The sequence below is a fragment of the Canis aureus genome, chromosome 20, assembly GCF_053574225.1.
Source record: "Canis aureus isolate CA01 chromosome 20, VMU_Caureus_v.1.0, whole genome shotgun sequence".
NCBI classification, from domain to species: domain Eukaryota; kingdom Metazoa; phylum Chordata; class Mammalia; order Carnivora; family Canidae; genus Canis; species Canis aureus.
The window spans coordinates 22,396,671-22,415,438 of NC_135630.1; the positions used below are offsets into that span (position 1 = coordinate 22,396,671).

The 18,768-nt window shown below is 38.1% G+C and overlaps 1 long non-coding RNA gene across 1 annotated transcript in view; it reads right to left on the minus strand.

The window, feature by feature from the left end:
- The window catches only part of LOC144291538 (uncharacterized), a 159,441-nt gene that overhangs the window by 24,548 nt on the left and 116,125 nt on the right, over nucleotides 1-18,768 (minus strand). The window lies entirely within an intron of this gene.

An 18,768-nucleotide genomic window follows, 5' to 3' on the forward strand; every position in this document is an offset into this window, starting at 1 on the left:
TGGGTGACTCAGCCAGTTGTGTCTGCCTTCGGCTTAGGTCATGATCTGACACTATCTCTGAGTAGATGGTGTCAGAATTGAGTTGAATTATAGGACACTCACTGTTATGAGAGAATTGCTGGGTAGGGAAATCTCCACACATTTGGTAACTAGAAATGTCTGAAGTGAAATGTAGTAGTGCGAGAGTAAAGGAAACATGCAGGATTGTTTCTCCTATAGAAGTCCCTAAACTCTTAGTCTTACCCCAGGCTTTCCTCAATAACTCACCTCTCCCAGTTTCTGGTTAGGAGGAGACCAGCTAATGAAACTTATTTAAACTAAGATCTAATATTTTAAAAGGACTATTTGTTAATACAATTGGCTCTTTAACCAATAGGGTTTACAGAATTATAGGATTATGAAGGCTTGTCCCAGTATGAGATCATTCCACATACCCTCTTGCCATCATCCTGTCACTCCTCTATCAATACCTCCTCCATCAAGATCCATCTCTTGACCAACAAGAAATATTTAAAAGGAGGTAAACTAAGATTAAAAATGCAGTTGATTCCATGGATCAGAGATAAACTTGGTGATATTGTTATTAGACCTGATATCTAGGCCACTTGAGTATCATGCCCTAGTTCATGTTACCCAAGTGTGGTCCACAGACCAGCGACATCAACATCTCCTGGGAGCTTCTGAAATGTGCAGATTATCTGGGCTCCATCTTAGACCCACTAAATTTCCAAGGATTTGCAGACACAGTAAAGTTTGAGAAAGCTGCTGTAATTTAGAGAGCTGAACATCCCCAGCAAGTTTTTAACAGGTGATACATGGCTGTGTTAAGTGTGTAAGCTGATCTCCTGCTCTTTTTATTAGCAAGAATCATGGGGATATCTGCAGAGCACCTTTGTTCCTATCTAGTCCATATGAAGTAATGGGAGAAAAATGTCCTGGCAGTAGAAATAGCCAAGGCTGGAAGCAAGCTTTGCTCTGTTACCCTCATCTGTTCTCAGCTGCTTTCAGACTTCAGAAATGAACTTTCTGGTTTCAACATTCATACCATGTTATAGTCATTATGGCAGAATGATATCTGGACTCCACATAGGCCCTGTATTGACACCACAGCTATGCATTATGTTACAAAGCCAAAATCAAAGCTAAAGGACATTCAACATAATTGCTCCAAATGACAAAAGTACCTAGACATGATGCTTTAATGGACCTTTCTATTGCAAAGATAGAGAATCTTGTTATCCATAGCAACTGTCAGATAATTTTGTCGTGTTCATTTTATATTTTGGAAGACAAAAAAGTGAGGGTAAGAGATAAAAAATGAGTGTATTGGCAATACATATAAGCCAGCCACATCACCTAGAATGAACAACCATCAAGTGCTCCCAAAATAAAGAATAAAACCAAGTCTTATGTTTGATTCATGTGTCTATGAAAATGTACTTCTTTCATTTCTAAGGACGATATAAGCCATGAAAGCTGGTGACATGCCAACAGACAGGATTCTAGCCTCCAGACCTACATTTAGGGACGAGGAAAAATACTTTCTGTGACTTCAACAGCTAAGTCTAGTGGAAACTCTCAAGCTAAATCTCTCCAAGCTAGCCTAATGTGAATACAGAATAGCATGTACTATGCATCTCTGCATAAGTTTTCAATGAGTAGGAAAGGGCCCATAATAGAGAATGTATAAGGAAGATCAAAAATGATTTAAGAAGTAAAACAAAACACATTCTATCCCAGCAGATATAGTAACCTGATCAAAACCACATCCTAGTAAAATATTTTGCCAGCATCCTCTGTGTATTGAGTACCTTTTTCCCCTTTGGGTTTTCTCATTAGAAATGAAAATATTATATGTGAGTTTTTTCCCCAAGAATTTTCTCATTGGCCTTTTCCCACTAGTTTTGGTGTCCTCATGAAATTAAGAGAAGACAACCGTGGTAAAGAAATAAGTGTGTATATCTACCACAAGAGCATACATCAACCCATGCCTATGTCCCTAAGGCTTGCAATAATATCAAGAAAGGTATATTTTTAAAAATCAGATATAAGAGTTCATGAAAACTTGGTCTGTATAAATGCTTCATTTTCATGAAAACCTCTAATTTCCCTAAGTCTAGCTCTATTGCAATTACTTCCTGCACAGCTCTTAAACTAGTATACATACTTTGATGTTACTGTATGTGTAAGGACATTCACTGGGAAAGGATTATGTCTTTTAAATTGTTCCTGTTGCCACAGTTCAGAGTTTGGTACAGTGCACACAAAAGCACTGAATGAGTACTCATTTTCTAAAAATAAATGAAACTCTTAAAACTTTTTGAGGCAAAAAGGAAAGTTAAACAGTTCCTTGGGTGGAGACAGAGGGTTAAGTATGGTAAAGCAATAAAAATGTTGTTGCCCAATGAACAGCATGCTCAGTTCATATAATTTAACTATAAGCATGTACATGAGGCATACTGAGAGGAAATTCTTGGCCTAAGCTACCTCAGGCCCTGGACCCCACTGGCAGTCATGGAAAAGGGAGAGGTGGCCTTCGTCCTTACCCTTGTTGGCTTTTACCTGGCCAGAGAAGATGCTGAAAGTCAGGCCTGGATTGCTAATCCTTTTCTTGGGCCCCCCAGAACCACAGGCAAGCTTCCTCTCATATTCATTATATTCACTATATTCATTTGTGAACAACCCTGAAAAATTTGGATAAAGACAGGTGGGATAGGGAAAAGATGAAAAGATAGAAAGAAAGAGAGAGAGAGGGAAAGAGAGGGAGAGGGACTGGACCACATCCATCAACACACATCCAATGTAGCCCAGATCTACCAATTTGGTTTAAGAGATTTAGCTGAAGCTGCATTGTCCTCATTAATGCCATCAAGAAATTTCAGCCTTAGGCAGCCTTTATCTTCATGGCTTTTTCCTTAACTATAATATCCTGTTACTATTTTATTTTACATGCCAATTCTGCATGATTTACTTAGCTGTCTCAGGAAAATGCTATGTTACAATACCACAGAAGACATTAAACTTAGTAGAGAGTCCTCCAACATTTTGGCCATTCATTTTCACTATTAAGCTTTCTTATGCAATTCCAAAAGAAGCAGTGGGTAAGGTAACAACGTTTACTTTAACCACTTCTTTGAATTTGGGGAATGATTTAAAATTATCCTCTGCTTATATTGGGGAAAATTTTTAAGTAAAGTTCTAAAGTAATTTCATTTGGCAGTGAATTTTCAAAATAAGCCATGATTGTAGAGCCATGATCAACTTCAGATAGATATGTGTAAGTTCTTCCCAGAAGGTTGACTACCTCTGGCATTGCTAAATCAGGAGGGGAGAGCCCACAAGTCTCCTTTTGGCACTGAGCACCTCCATGTAGTCAGAAGTACATAAAAGGAAAAAGTGAAAACATCCTCCGTTTTGCCAAAAGCTTGTCTCAGTGTTTCCTCTGTGCTGGCATCACCATGTTTTCTAGAGCCTGAGCCCGCCTATTTTGCTATCTCAGTATTACAAGTGTCTAGCTAATGATGCCTATTCTCTAGACCTCACCATTTTACATTCTAACCTATGACAACCAGTACTACCTTCCTCTGTGAATTAAACCCTTTCTCTTAGTCTGTCTAACACCAAAGCAAACCAGGGCCCTCCTCCCAATCATACTCTCCATCCTGTTCACCTTAATTATTCCTGGTCTACTGCTGCCCCAGAGTGACAATTTGGCATCAGTGAGGACTGGTGCTCCCCAAACAAAAGACCTTACATGCTTTAAGAGTACATATATAGACATCTGATACTGATGAAAATATGGAGTCCACGCTAAAATTTCTCCAAAGAGGGGTTTGTGGTGAAAAGCCTTAGGAGGCAAGAAAGAAAAAGACACGGCCTTTCACTGTCTTCGGCACAACTACTTGACCAAAGAGAGGTTGCAAGTCAGCCACGCAACAGGCTTAGGAGGAGCGAATTCTCCACTCTGTTCAGCTGCGTCTTCGTGACCACCAACGACCAGTGTAATTCCTTGAGAGGCTAACCCCCATTTACCAGCTGAGCTTGGCACAGAGCCCGTTTTCTGCTCCACTTGCAAATACCTTCCTAAACCACCTTATATGAACAGTTCAGTTCTCAGGCTACTCCAGCACAGCTGTGGCCAGCTGCACTCAGCCTCCAGCCCAGTCATGGATTATGCACCAGATGATTCTTGTCCACTGAAAATACTAGAAACAACAAGGAATACATCATACTGCTGAGAAACTGGATCTATCAAGAGAGACCAAAGAAAGCTATGACATTTGAGGAACAGCCAAACACTTCCCCTGCAAGTATTTGCCGAAACAGGTATATTATGAGGAAATTAATCCCTGGATTCCCAGACACGCATTTATTTTCTGGTTCCTTTGTTTTTAATTTTGTTTCTTTCTGGTGAGAGGAAGTTTGGGAGAAGGGCAAACTCTCTCATACTTTACCCAGTGCATTTTCTTTTCTTCTCTGTCAGACTGTAAAAACAACTTTGGATACTCTATTGGAATGTTGTCACAGTTCTGAATTTGGAAACCAACGTAGCTATGGCCAGAAAGGACAAAGAACAGAGGCTCCACGTGGTATAATGAGTAACACCTCTTAAAACTCAGAAAACGGACCAACATTTGAGAACTCACTTGGTCCAACCGAATTAAAATTTGAATTGTTCTTATTAGGTAGAGAATTTAAACTCCACAGAGTAGCTGGATGTTTTCAACGTAAAGGCAACTTAAGAGCAGTACCATTTAAGCATTATTAACCTCTTTGAAACACTTCTTGGCAGAGGTTTCTGATGGTCTTCACTGGTTTCTGCCATTCTTTCCCTCCTGCTGCTCTGTCTTCCCACACTCCGCGAGTGGAACATTTGGATCATTTTTAAAGTGGGTGAGGGAAGAGACTGAGAAATAGAAATAACTGAAGAACAAGATTACTCTCGAGTAGTAATAAATATTTGACTTGAGGAGCGCCTAACAATAAATCTCAGCTATATGGACAGACGTGCAACTGTAGCACTGCTATTTCGTTCACATATAAGGTCTTTGAAAAATACGCTCGGTATCCAACTATGAAAAGTTGAATGCGCCTCAATTTGATTCACTCTTTCCCAGTGTACCCATGTCTAATAAAGTTTTCCTTTTCAAAGAGCTAAGTGAGTGCCTACATCTTGTCTCTCTATTTGCTAATTACTTAAAGAGGTGATTCAATGCCATGGTTGAAAACGTAAGAGTTTTTTATTACTGAGGGTCAATATTCAGACCATGGCAAAACAGTTTACTTCATGATACTTCTTAAAATTCTTTTCCCACTGACAAATTTGGCCCTTTCACAAAGGCAGGATCAGTGAGCTTCTGGAAGGAGAAATCCTCGGGTTTGCCAAGAGTGTCCCCTACTAGGCTGATGACACCTAGTAAAACTCCAGAAAGGAAAATCCTCCGGAGGTCAGGCAGCAGGGGTTGCCATCCCAGGTCCCAACTGTTTCTCAATTTAAAGTGAGTCAGGCGATGGCGCAACAGCATTCCAGGTGCCTGAAAGAGCCTGAATTGTTTTGCAACTTTAAGAGCATCTTTATGAAGGCAACGGGTCATGCAGAGATGATGCTACTGTTCCTGTGAAATTTTATCAGGACCCAGAGGAAACTGTAAATCAATTTGCATTCCTCTTTTTCTAATACCAGCCTCTGCCCACCATGTATCTCTGGGCATTAAGAGATGTGCATCTCAGAAACAAGCTGGAAAGAATAGGTTTCACTGAAGGCATGCTCATTCTGGATTTAAAATTATCAACATGTGGGACTTGGAGCTGAGAACAGAGTGAGAGTCATCTGTGGCAGAAACTGCTATAGCTGTCCCTCACTATCTATTTTTTTTCCTTCCTATGATCATAGGATTCCTGAGCCAGTTTGGTATTTGGCCACCTGGAATAAATAAAGACTTTTTTTTTTCCCCAGCCTCTTTTCATTTAGGTGTAGCCATTTGTCTAAATTCTGAAGTCTGAGAAGTATAAATAGAGGTGATATGTATGGGCAATTTATGGTAAATAATCTTGAAGGGAGAGAGTAGAGGCATCTCCTTCTTTCTCCTTCTTCCTGCTACCTGAAAAGTAACATGATGGCTGGAGCTGAAGCAGCCTTTTTGGACCACAGGGTGTGACCCTGAGAAGAGAGGTCACCAACCTAGGGGGCGCACTAGATCCCTGAGAGCTTTGTGGAGCACAGCCTCACTAATGACAGTGGATTTTTCTCCTCCAGATGCACAATAGAGACATAAACTATCTTGTTTTGAGTTTTAATGTTACTTTAAACGAACTCTTTTCCCAAGATATTGTCCAACACATTTTTACAGAGCCTTAGCTCAAAATGTTTCCAGATGCAGTTTGGTTTTGTTTTTTCTAAATACCTCCATAGATTATAAAGGAAAAAGGAAAAGGAAGGGATTGGAAAGAAAGGGTAAAAGAGGGAAGGGAAGGGAAGGGAAGGGAAGGGAAGGGAAGGGAAGGGAAGGGAAGGGAAGGGAAGGGAAGAGAGGGGAAGGGGAAGGGGGAGGGGGAGGGGGAGGGGAAGGGGAAGGGGAAGGGGGAGGGGAAGGGGAAGGGGAAGGGGAAGGGGAAGGGGAAGGGGAAGGGGAAGGGGAAGGGGAAGGGGAAGGGGAAGGGGAAGGGAGCTAAGGCTGTCATTTAAGAGTTTCCTGCATATTTATTTCCAAGCAGCAGAAAACTAGGGAGTTTTTTTTTTCCTCTCCCTCGTTTGGCCATTTATTCTCATACCACATCCTATTTCACTTTTCTCACCCAGTGTATACCCTAGAGATTTAAGCCATCTACAGGATGAACTCTTCAGCAGACAGTTATAACATGTACAAAAATGAAGTGTTTATGGAGCTTTAGAGACCTTTGAAAACACTTTTCTGAGAACAGCCATTTTAGTACTACAGGGCCTTTGATCAATTTCTGGGATCAAACTCTCAGACATTGAACTTAGTAGGAACTTATTGAATTAAAAAAAAAAAATCTAAATAGTAGTCCATACTCTCCAAATGTGTTCATTCATGTGAGAAGCTATTGCTGTGAAAAAGTTATTTAGAGTAAAATAAAGTTCCTTGCTTATGTGCATCTTACACACACATACACACATGTGAATGTGAGCTTTATGAGATCAGAAAGAGAATAATTTACTCAATAAATATTTGCAAATCAGTTCAAAAAAATGTTTTTAAATCAGTGCAAAGCTTTCCGGACTGTTACTTTTATTCTTTCATGTATCTCTTCCAACTTCCTTCTAAATCTGGGTTGATGGCAGGAAGAAAAAGGAGAAAGACTCTGAAGACAAGTGTTGGGGTAATTAAAGTAGAGAGGTCCACTCAATAAAGCTGAGATCTACATCTTCCATTCAAAGGAAATCTACCAGATATGAAATAGTCTCTCATCTGCTATAATCACACACCCAGTTTTATTATCCCATCAAAAATTCCCCCATTGATCTTGTCACAGACTTGCTTTAAGCCTTCTGTATTTGGTAACTGGCTCACCATGGCACAATTGTTTAATGGTAGAATAGTTGAAAAGGGACTGGGTTTTGAAGTCAGGAGATGTGGGGTCAATGTTCTTTCATCACTTACCTGAAAAGTGAATTCTCCCTCTAATTAATTCTCTCCCTCTTTTTTCTTCCTGATAAACAGAGATGATAATGTTTAGTAACCCACTAAATGATTGCAAGGGTTAAATAAAACAGTAGGACAGTGTGTGTCACATGGCAACAACCAACATAGCAATAATGATGGTGGTTGTGGTTATGATTTCTTGTGGTAGCTGTCACAGGGTTTCTCTGGGATATGCCTGGCTGATGCCTCTGGATGGATGAATAGGCCCATATAATGTCAACTCTTGAGGTCTTCCTCCTTCATCTGAAAATTAAAGACTTGGACCAGATCATTTCTAGGAACTGTCTGTCTAACTCTAACATGTGATTAGTATGCTATTATGACTCTTTGTTAAAATAATTGAGAAAGATATTAAACACACATTTCTCTTTTCTTAATCTGAATTTAGGGGAACAGCATATTTGTATTGGATATTTCTCACCGTGACTCACTTGTTGGATAACTTTTGTCAAGTCTAAATATATTAAACTTCGTACTCCACATTTATCAAATAATTGGGAATCCTATGATTCACATAACCAACAAGGGTATTGAGAAAACCATTTAACAAATGCAGAAGGAATTCGTGCAAAAAACATTGAACTTATTGTCAAAATTATATTACTGTCTGAAATCATTTTATTAATTTAACCTATAATATAATTCTCTTGTGAAAATTATTTTTGACCTAAGATTCATCACTATCTATGTCAAACATTTGAATCCATGGGGCTATATGAAATAACTGTGAAATAACAGAAAATATATATGTTCATCTCTGTCCCCCATCCATGGCACAGAGCTACTAAAACTCTTGTAATTTCCTAAGTGACAAGTGACAAGGAGCATTTTTTGTTCTAATATTTGGTTTTTAATACTGCTTCCTGACATCGGACTCCTGAAACCCAAGTAATTTTCTGGGTGACAGGAGTATCTTTTGTTCTAATGAGGCATCTCTGGCTGGGCTCTTGGATGCCTCCTGGATGAGGGCTGCTCACCAGAAAGACCAAGCCATGATTAGAAGCTTGGAACTTTTAGACCTACCCTCCATTCTTTTGAGGAGGGAGAAAAACTGAAAATTGAGCTAATGATATGATAAATCCTCCATAAAATCCCAAAAGTACAGGGCTCAGAGAGCTTCCAGGTTAGTGGACATCCACACTAAGAAAGTGCCACGTCCCAACTCCCCAGGCACAGAAGCTCCTGCACTTGCGACCCTTCCAGACCCTGTCCTGTACATCTCTTCATCTGACTATTCATCTGTACCTATTGTTATGTCCTTTAATAAACTGGTAAATATAAGTAAGTCTTTCCCTGAATTCTGTAAGATACTTTAGCAGATTAATCAAACCCAAGGAGGGGTCATTGGAACCTGCGATTTATAGTGGGTTGGTCCGAAGCAAAGGTGCTAACATTATCTCTGCATAGATAATGTTAGAGTTGTGTTAAATTATAAGAAACACAGCTAGTGTCACAAAAAAATTGCTCACTGCTATAGGGGAAAAACCTCTACACATTGAGTGACCAGAGAGGTCAGAAATGAAGTTTTCTGTATGAGTAATAAAGGAGACAGACAGGGAAGAGAATCACAGTGGAGAAGAACTGTGTCATTTTTCCATTTCAATGAGTATACAACCTGAGATTCTAAAAGTATTTTGTTCTTAGGGGAAGTGTAGAATATGCTAAAGACTTTTACATTAAAGGCATGAGATTATTGGAAGCATAGACCGTGAACAGAAAACATTGTGCTTAAACTATGGCTTATAGAAACTTAAGCGACTTTTCTATCTGTGTCAGAAAACAAATTACATTGTACATGGTTCCATAAAAGTAGGATACTTTATCCTTTGAAACATCTGGCATCCAACTTGCCACCACTAAAACCGCCGAAAATAGCATGGCTTGCTTCTTAACTATAAAAGTCGTGAGTCAAACCCAAATCCCTGGGGTGCCTGTTGTCCCTGAAATACATGAAGGCTGAATGCTCAGAGTAAGTGCAAAAAAAAATTAGTTCTGAAACTTTTGGACAAATAAGGAGAATCACTCTGAACAGAGACAAAATTGGATTGGAACATATGTTTGGTTTATGCAGCCAAAGTACATAATCAAGTATAACAAAACAAAAGCTTGATACCAAACTTGCCAGGGAAACTTGTTGTATCATTCTGAAATCTGCTCCACTTTAAGCAAATCTTCCCAAATCAAAAACAAATATCTAATCACATACTTTGTTATTGGTCTTGGTCGCTGCACTGATTGTAAAGGTAAAGAACAGTACACTATTTAGAGAAAATCTTGGTTAATTAAATTTAGTTTGTAGTTGATAAATTAATCAATGAAATATATCTGAGCTAAGCACATATCCACTATATCCTATAAGAAGACATAGTTGCCAAATTATAGAAATCAATAAGATGATCTTTTTACATACTCAACACTGAGGCAGCCATATTGAAAGACATGAAAACACAAACCTTCTATCTTCATAACTGCTGCCTAATTAATTGAGCAGTTATAAATATTTCTAAAACCTAAGTCAAAAAGCTTAGTAAGAATGCAATAATTTGGGCAGCCCTGGTGGCTCAGCAGTTTAGCACTGCCTTCAGCCCAGGGCGTGATCCTGGAGAGCCGGGATTGAGTCCCACTTTGGGCTCCCTGCATGGAGCCTGCTTCCCTCTGCCTAATAAATAAATAAAATCTAAAAAAAAAAAAGAATGCAATAATTTAATATCATTGACTGTCACTTTCAGTTGCCAAGTTCAACTGATTCAAATAATATAATTCTGAAATTAACATATACTTAGAAATATCCCCAAGCCTTATTACCACCACTCAAAATTTCTGCCTACATGTAGAACCATTTTTTCTGTTCCTAGAACCACTTCTTCCTGGAAGTGGCTTCCATTTCCAATTTAAAGCTGGATTTTTATCTCTAGCCCATGTTTTCTCTAGCCCCCATTTTGGTCTGGCTCTTGCCCTTCCCACTTTACCAAATTTCTATTCCATTCTTTGAGTTCTTCCTCCATTCCTCTTCAAAGGTAGAAACTAGTATCAAGGACATATTTTTTTAAGATTTTATTTATTTATTTGACAGGAGAGCACACAGCAGGAGGAAGGGCAGAAGGAGAAAGAGAAACAGGCTCCCCATCAAGCAGGGAGCCTGATGTGGGGCTCTATCCCAGGACCCTGAGCCAAAGGCAGACACTTAACCATCTGACCCACCCAGGTGTCCCTCAAGGCCACATTTCTAACATCTTTAACAGCAGATACCAACATTACAAAGTTTATCTGCAAATATATCTTATAAAAACTATACAAATTCACATATATTTCTTTTAAAGCCTCATGAATAAACCCTCCAAAATGCGAAACTTTGACAAAAGATACATATTTTACTTTTTAGAGAAGAAAAACAAAAAGTGTATAGCCCTCATCACAGATGGCTCCACTCCCATCAACCTCTTCAACACAGCCTTGGGTCTGCTGGTCATAGGGTCTGAGGCTCAGCACCCAGCCCAAAAGGCAGCTGGCATGCCTGGTCCCCGGGAGGGCTTGGTACTTTGCTCTACTTCCCCTCCTCAAGCTGTTGGAAGCAACCATGTGGTTCCTTAGATCCATACTGCATTGATGAATAAAACATTTCTGGGCATTAAAAAAAACAAAACAAAACAAAACATTCTAAAGGAACTTTTAGGTGCTTTAAAAAAAAAATACCTTTTTAGTATTTGTCTATAGGACAACACATGAAATATAAGATCTTCAGTCTTTTGGCCCAAGATGCCTCTCCAGACTTCCTTTTTCATGAATCCTATACCCTTTCCCACTCTCCCAATCCAACCTCATAATCTAATTGAAGAATAACTATATTTTTTTTAAAGATTTTATTTATTTGTTCATTAAAGACAAGGAGAGAGGCAGAGACATAGGCAGAGGGAGAAGCAGGCTCCCCATGAAGAGCCCAGTGTGGAACTCAATCCCAGGTCACTGGCATCACAACCTGAGCCAAAGGCAGACACTCAACCACTGAGCCACCCCAGTGCCCTGTGTTTTAAAGCCAAGCATAAATATCACCTTTTCCTTGTAGAATCAACTGATTCCCCCAAGTGGAGTAAGCCCCATTTTTCACCCTCACTGATATCTGGTCAGACTTCTATCATGACACCTATTAGAGCAGAATACATATAGTATGGCAGTCTGGAACTCTTCCAGAATTACTCTTCCCATCTCTATCCATGCAGCTATTTTAAGAGAAACCAAATTCTTACATGACCCTCTCCCAAAGGCCACACTTGACTGATCTAGAATTGGACTCCTGGTCTAAACCAGGATAAGCAGAGAACATCTCAAGAGTTTTTTAAACTGATGCTTCAAGAGGCACCTGGGTCACTCAGTTGGTTGAGTGACCAACTCTTGATCTCAGTTCAGCTCTTAATCTCAGGGTTATAAGTTCAAGCCCCACATTGGTAACTGAAACTTCGAAAGTTAATGAATCCCTCTCCTTTGTGGAAATCATAGACTTGATAGCTAAGAGTTGCAAAAGGGAGTTCACCACCACGGAGAATAAATCTGACCTTCAATGAGGGACAACGAAGGTGTCACGCTAGAGAAACCACAGAGACGAAGGAGAGAAACTCAGTCCTAGGATAAATTACTGCTGCCAACTGTCCCCAAGGCTTGGCTGCATCCCTGTCTTTTCATGCTTTGTTTGTTGTTAACTTCACTGGATTCTGTAGGCTAATAAATTTCCCATTTTTATTAAAATAGTTTAAGTTGAGTCTCTGTCACGTGCAACCCAAAGAGTTTTAGCTATATATCCCCCCCCCCCTTTTTTTTTCATATGCCTGTTTCCCTTCAAGAGATTGCAAGCCTCTGGAATGCATGGGACATGTGTTATTCATCCCCAGTGCTAAGCATGACTCATGGTACAGAGTAGCCACCAGATGAATAAATAAATGAGACAGTGAATGAGTTAAGTGAGCATACCATGAATTAATGAATCTAGACTAATAGCTAATTACTCTATTTAAAAGCAACCTATGTTTTTACTCTGACCATAACTGGTGCATTGTCACTGTTTTGGGTCCTAAGGTAACAAATTTAGGCACATAACCATCTAAAAAGGAAGATGGAATAGAAAACATATACAAAGATAAACACATAAACATAATTAGCTATGGAAATAGCTACTTATCTTGTTTATTACTGGTCAAATAACAATTTATATTAGGTAAAAGAAAAAGTCAACATCCTTTCTAAGCTTACCACAAGGTTAAACTTAGGGACCATCACCCTCAAAGCATATGTTAAGTAAAATTTTCTCTTTCTTCCTCTTCGGAATTTAACATCTATGTCAGTACATTTTCACAGAGATCTTTATAATCACGATAACTGTAATACCAATGAAAGCTTATGGTACAAATGTCCTTGTAAATACATTTCATGATATCATTCCTTTCAAAAGTAACAAAATGTTTCCTACACGAAGATAAATTTGTAAGAGCATAAAAGGGAGACTGAATGAAGATAGTCCAGTTGGCTTATATTCTTTCCCACTGAAAAATATATATATAATTGGTGGTAGGAGTGGCCTGAGTCTCACAATGCTGCAAGGTGACTAATAATACATAAACCACATAAACCACCCACCCATGAGCTGTTCATCCATTTACTTTAATGTGAGAGAAAAATAAGGAGGGTTTCAGGCCTCCGAACTTCACAAGGACATATAGTACTCTGAGATTTTCACTTTGCTTCTGCTTTTGTCTTACATTCCTGAATTCTAGACTCAGCCAACACCAGATGGATTTTTCAAGTTTACTGAGGTCTAAACTCGAAGCCCACAGGAAATACTGTGAGCAGCCTCGGGGGTTGAGATGCCGAAAGGGCTCTCAGGGGCTTACAAACAACCACTTTGTGTCAAATCAGCTTGATTTAGTTGGCAAAAGACTCACCATGCAGCTGTAGGGAGGTACACGGACAGTCCCTTAGCTACCGTAGCCATCAGCCAACTATTCTCTCTCAGAAAGGATTAATCAAATTCACCAATGTTTACTCCTCAAGGTCTTATTTCAAAACTATTAATGTTAAGTTTCTGAGACCTCTAAGAAGGGATTTTATAGCAATTTCTGCAACCTGCTTGAGCATTCAATCAGGAAATCTTGATTTCTAGATTAAATCCTTCATGTTTCAACCAAAATCCTTTTCCATATTCTCTTTTGGGGGGAGATAAAGTACAAATAGTCACTCTCTTCTGAGTAATAGCATTCTTCATTCTTGAAGATAGTTCTCCCACTTAATATCTTCAAGGTTTACTTTATGATCAAATAACCATCTGTGTGATGCTCCTCAAAACCATTTCCAAATTCTTCTTCATAAATTGGGAACTCCTAAACTGGATGTAATAATCAAGAGAAGCACTTCATAATTTCCTTAACCAAGATTATTTGAGCCACAATTTCGCTGTGAAACTTTTGAAAAATGCTTTGTCTTCAACATATATATCCTCACACTACACATTCAGTTTCTATTAGCACACAAAGGAGTGTCCCGAAAAGTCATCCATGCTCAATTTCCTCTCCCTACCTTACACCTAAACTCAGGATAATCTGACTTTGCTCACACAATTAAAATTGTTCTTGCCAGGATCTGAGTTGACAAATCCAATGGCGATTTTTTGGTTCATACTTTAAACTTTTGGCGGTGTTTGACAACATACTTTCTTCTGCCTTGGCAGCATCACTTCTTGTTCTACTTCTCAAGAAGCACCTAAGTTCAAGGTTCCCCCTTGTTTGTCTTTTAAATGTTGATTAACCCCATGATTCTAGTCCAGGCACCACAGCCTCTTCTCACCATACCTGCTGTCCCTGGGCCATTCTCACAACTTGAGTAACACCTATTTGCCAGTGGGTGTTAGACCAATGTCTTCAGTTTTGCTATCTCTCTCATAAGTTCCAGTTCCTTTTACACAATGCCTGCTAGAAATTGCACCTGCAAATATTTCAATCTCAACATGTTCAAACCTCTCCTTCTCAAGCCTGTAAAGTCCTCCTCTATTATCTATGAAGTGAATAGCACAACATTTACCCAGATTCTCAGGCTAGAAATCTAAGAGTCATTCTTGCCCCTTTTTGAATGCACACATTCATTCACTCAACAACCCTCCATATTTGGATCTCCACTACTTCAGTACTGTACAACATACTTGGGATAGAATAGTGAACAAATCAAATAACATCCCTACCCCTATAGAGTTTATAGATTATTGGCAGAACACAAGTTAAATAAACTATCACATAAATGGATTAGTGTTACAGACTATTATATGCTTAATCAAGTAAAAGTATAGTATGCCATAAGAGTGTAAGCACAAGAATCTACTTTGGGCTTTGAGGGAGTCACCTCAAGCTAAGTCTAAGGATGAGTAGAATAAGTCCTCCTGGTTCTCCTCATCAATTTCATCTCCTCGACAACACATGTATATTCATTTGAATCCTCACAATTCCTTCTGGGTTAAGCAATAGCATAAATATTTCTCTTTTTTGAAGGTCTAATTATTTATTTCAGAGGGAGAGAGGGGGTGTCAGTGAGACCAGGGGCAGAGGGAGAGGGAGAGCAGACTCCCCACCAAGCAGGGATCACCAAGTGGAGCTCCATCTCTTGACCTGGGATCATGATCTGATTGGAAACCAAGAGCCTGATACTTAACCTACTGAGTCTCACAGATGCCCCATAAATATTTCTCTCTCACCAATTACAGCATCCATTCTCCTAAAATGTAAAGCTTATCCCTGTCACTCCCACACTAAATATTGCTGGATATCTTCCTTTCATCATGAGATCAAAATCTAAACCCACTCAAAATGGCACATAAGGGCCTTAATGATCTTTGTGTTTGCATGGTCTCTCAAGTGGATTGTCTTTCTAATCCCTTTATCTAATTGTTTTTCAACCATTTTATAGTATTCATTTTGTACTCATTCTAAGATTATTTTCCATCCAGGACATCTAACTACCTAACTCTAGAAAGCAATATTCACATGGATTCTGGGAGGTGCCACTGGCAGAGAATTCAGGGTGAATGGTGTCCACTCAGAACTATGCAGGAATTCAGCCCTACCCCCAGTTATGGTGTAGACCTTCCACAACAGTGTTTCCATGGGGCCCACATCTATCAGAGTGCTCACATCACTGTATCATCCCTGCTGGTTTTCTGTGACCTCTCTAGATGAATTCCCTGCAGGCAGCACCATATATTTGTCTACACGTGGAAACACATAGCAACACTCATGGTCTACAGTATGTGTCAAACATTGTTTTGGTAAAAAAAAAAATCAAAATAAAGATTGTTTCTGGAAATTTGAAACAAATTTAAATATCATAAAATAAAAAAGGGAAGAAAATTGACAGACAATGGACTTTGCTATTCTTATACAAGTTTGTACAAGCAACTGTACATTTGATAGGTGGACATTTTTCATGAGTGCCTTAGGGTGTCTTCTTTTCATTCTTTTTCCCCAAAGAACCTATCTTGTTAATAATCTGCATCCAGTGTTACATAGCCTTGCCTCTCTAGAGAGAACTCCTTCTAGAACATTCTTGTAATCAACTTAGAATATCTCTGCTTTTCATCTAAATTGAAATGTTGCATTTCCTTGGACATAGGAGATGTATAAACCAGAAAACACTTGTTACTGTACAAGTGCATATGAGTTGTATTTTAGTTACTAACATCATTTCCCATCTTTACCAATCCTAGGACCTGATATGTAAATCTTGTCTCTTTTGAAGGAGTTTAGTAAACTAGCTAAAATAAGATACTAATACTATTCACATATACACTATATATGCACATACAACAGAAATACACATATATATATACATATGCACATATATATGTATGTATGAAATGTATGTATAAAATGTTGGGTTTCCTTATGATTACATTAGTAGTGTGTGCTCACTGCAAAAACTCCAAATGTTTGAATCACTTAATAGATTGGTATTTCTCCTATTTTCCCCACCCAGAATTCTTTGATTTAAAAAAAAAAAAAAAGAAATACAAGTCCCTTTTATCCTTTAAAATCTACTCTCCAAACAAAACTAATATTAATAGTGTAATATTAATAATGCAATGTTTTCCCCAGTGTTCATCTATTTTGAATCTTCATAGTCATACTTCCCATATAGATTTCTATTTTTCTTTTCTTTTTTTTTTTTTCACAAAAATGGGATTAGGCTATACCTATAGGACTTCAACATGGTTTTTCATTTAACATACCATGCATATATTACCAGGTCAATATTTACAGATTCGATTCATTTTTTTAATTTTTTAAGATTGATTGATTGATTGATTGATTGATTTTGGAGAAGAAAGGGGACAAGAGGCAGAGGGAGAAAATATCTTCAAGTAGACTCCCTACTGAGCACAGAGCCAGAGGTGGGGTTCCATCTCACTACCCTGAGGTTATGACCTGAGCCAAAAAAATCAAGAGTTGGACTAAGCCACCCTTTGACTCATCTTTTAAAGGAAAACTAATAAATCTCCATGGTATGAATGTATTATAAATTTAAACATTATTTATTGATGACCTTTAGTTTATAGAGACTTTTTAATAGAAGTTGGTGGAAAAAGAAGTAGAATAGCTCATAGCCAGGGGCCAAAGCTCCTGATACTGCCATGTTCCTGAATGGAATTTTAAGGATTCTAAGAATTCTAAATTCAAAGGTAATTTCCTAGTTATTATGAAAGTACATATATATGAAAGTAGAAGACCAGAACATAATTTACAAAATTTAACATTTTATTCATTTATAAAATATAATTTTAAAATATTTAAACATATGACATGTAGACCTCCATTCATATTTTTATACTGGGCCCCACATGTTAGGGGAGCCCTGAAATGTACAAATTATTTAGTAAGACTAAACAAGTTAAAAGAGAGAGAATGAAAGAACAAAAAAAGGAAAAAGAATCACAAATAAACAACATTAAGAATGAAAAGTGGACATTATTAAATAGAACAGAAATTAAAGAGATACTAAGAAAAAAGTCTGTTACTTAGACAAAATAGGCAACTTCATAGAAAATCATACTTTATCAAAGCTGTCGTATGTTTAAAGAGAAAGCTCAAATAGTCCTTTATCATTAGATAAATTGAGCAAAAAAATAAAAGAATAAGTAAAAATTTATCAAGTAAAAAAACAACCGGGATCAAATAGTTTTAAAAGCTCTACTAAAACATTCAAGAAACAGACAATACCAATGTTATTGTTGTATATTGTATATCAATTGTATATTGTATACCAATGTTAAACTTTTTCAGAAAAAATAAACAGAAATTTTCTTTTTTTTTAAGATTTTATTTATTTATTCATAAGAGACACAGAGAGAGAGAAGCAGAGACATAGGCAGAGGGAGAAGCAGGCTCCATGCAGGGAGCCCAATGCGGGACTCGATCCCAGGACTCCAGTATCACACCCTGGGCTGAAGGCAGTACTAAACCGCTGAGCCACCCAGACTGCCCTAAACAGAAATTTTCAATTCATTTTATGACACTGTTACACTCTTGATTCCAAAACTAAGGAGGGGACATAAAAAGAAGGAACATTATAGGCTAATCTAATGTCTAAATATTGATGCAAAATGCTGAACCAAGTATTGGCAAGCCAAATTCAGTAAGCTGGAATAAAGTTTCAGTTTACCCCAGAAGCTCTAGAATGATTTGTCACTAGAAATTCTATTAATAAAACTCATTACTTTAACAGATTTAAGGTAGATAAAGATGTGACCATCACAATAGATACAGGAAAAGCATTCAATAAAACACAAATTTGATTCATAATAGAAACCAAGAATAGAAGGATATTTCCTTAAAGAGATGGTGATAGAAAGAAGAAAAGAAGAAAGAAAGAAAGAAAGAAAGAAAGAAAGAAAGAAAGAAAGAAAGAAAAGAAAAGAAAGAAAGAAAGAAAGAAAGAAAGAAAGAAAGAAAGAGAAAGAAAGAAAGAAAGAAAGAAAGAAAGAAAGAAAGAAAGAAAGAAAGGAAGGAAGAAAGAAGAAAAGGAAAGAAAAGAATAGAAAAGTAGAGCAGCCCTAGTGGCTCAGCAGTTTAGTGCTGCT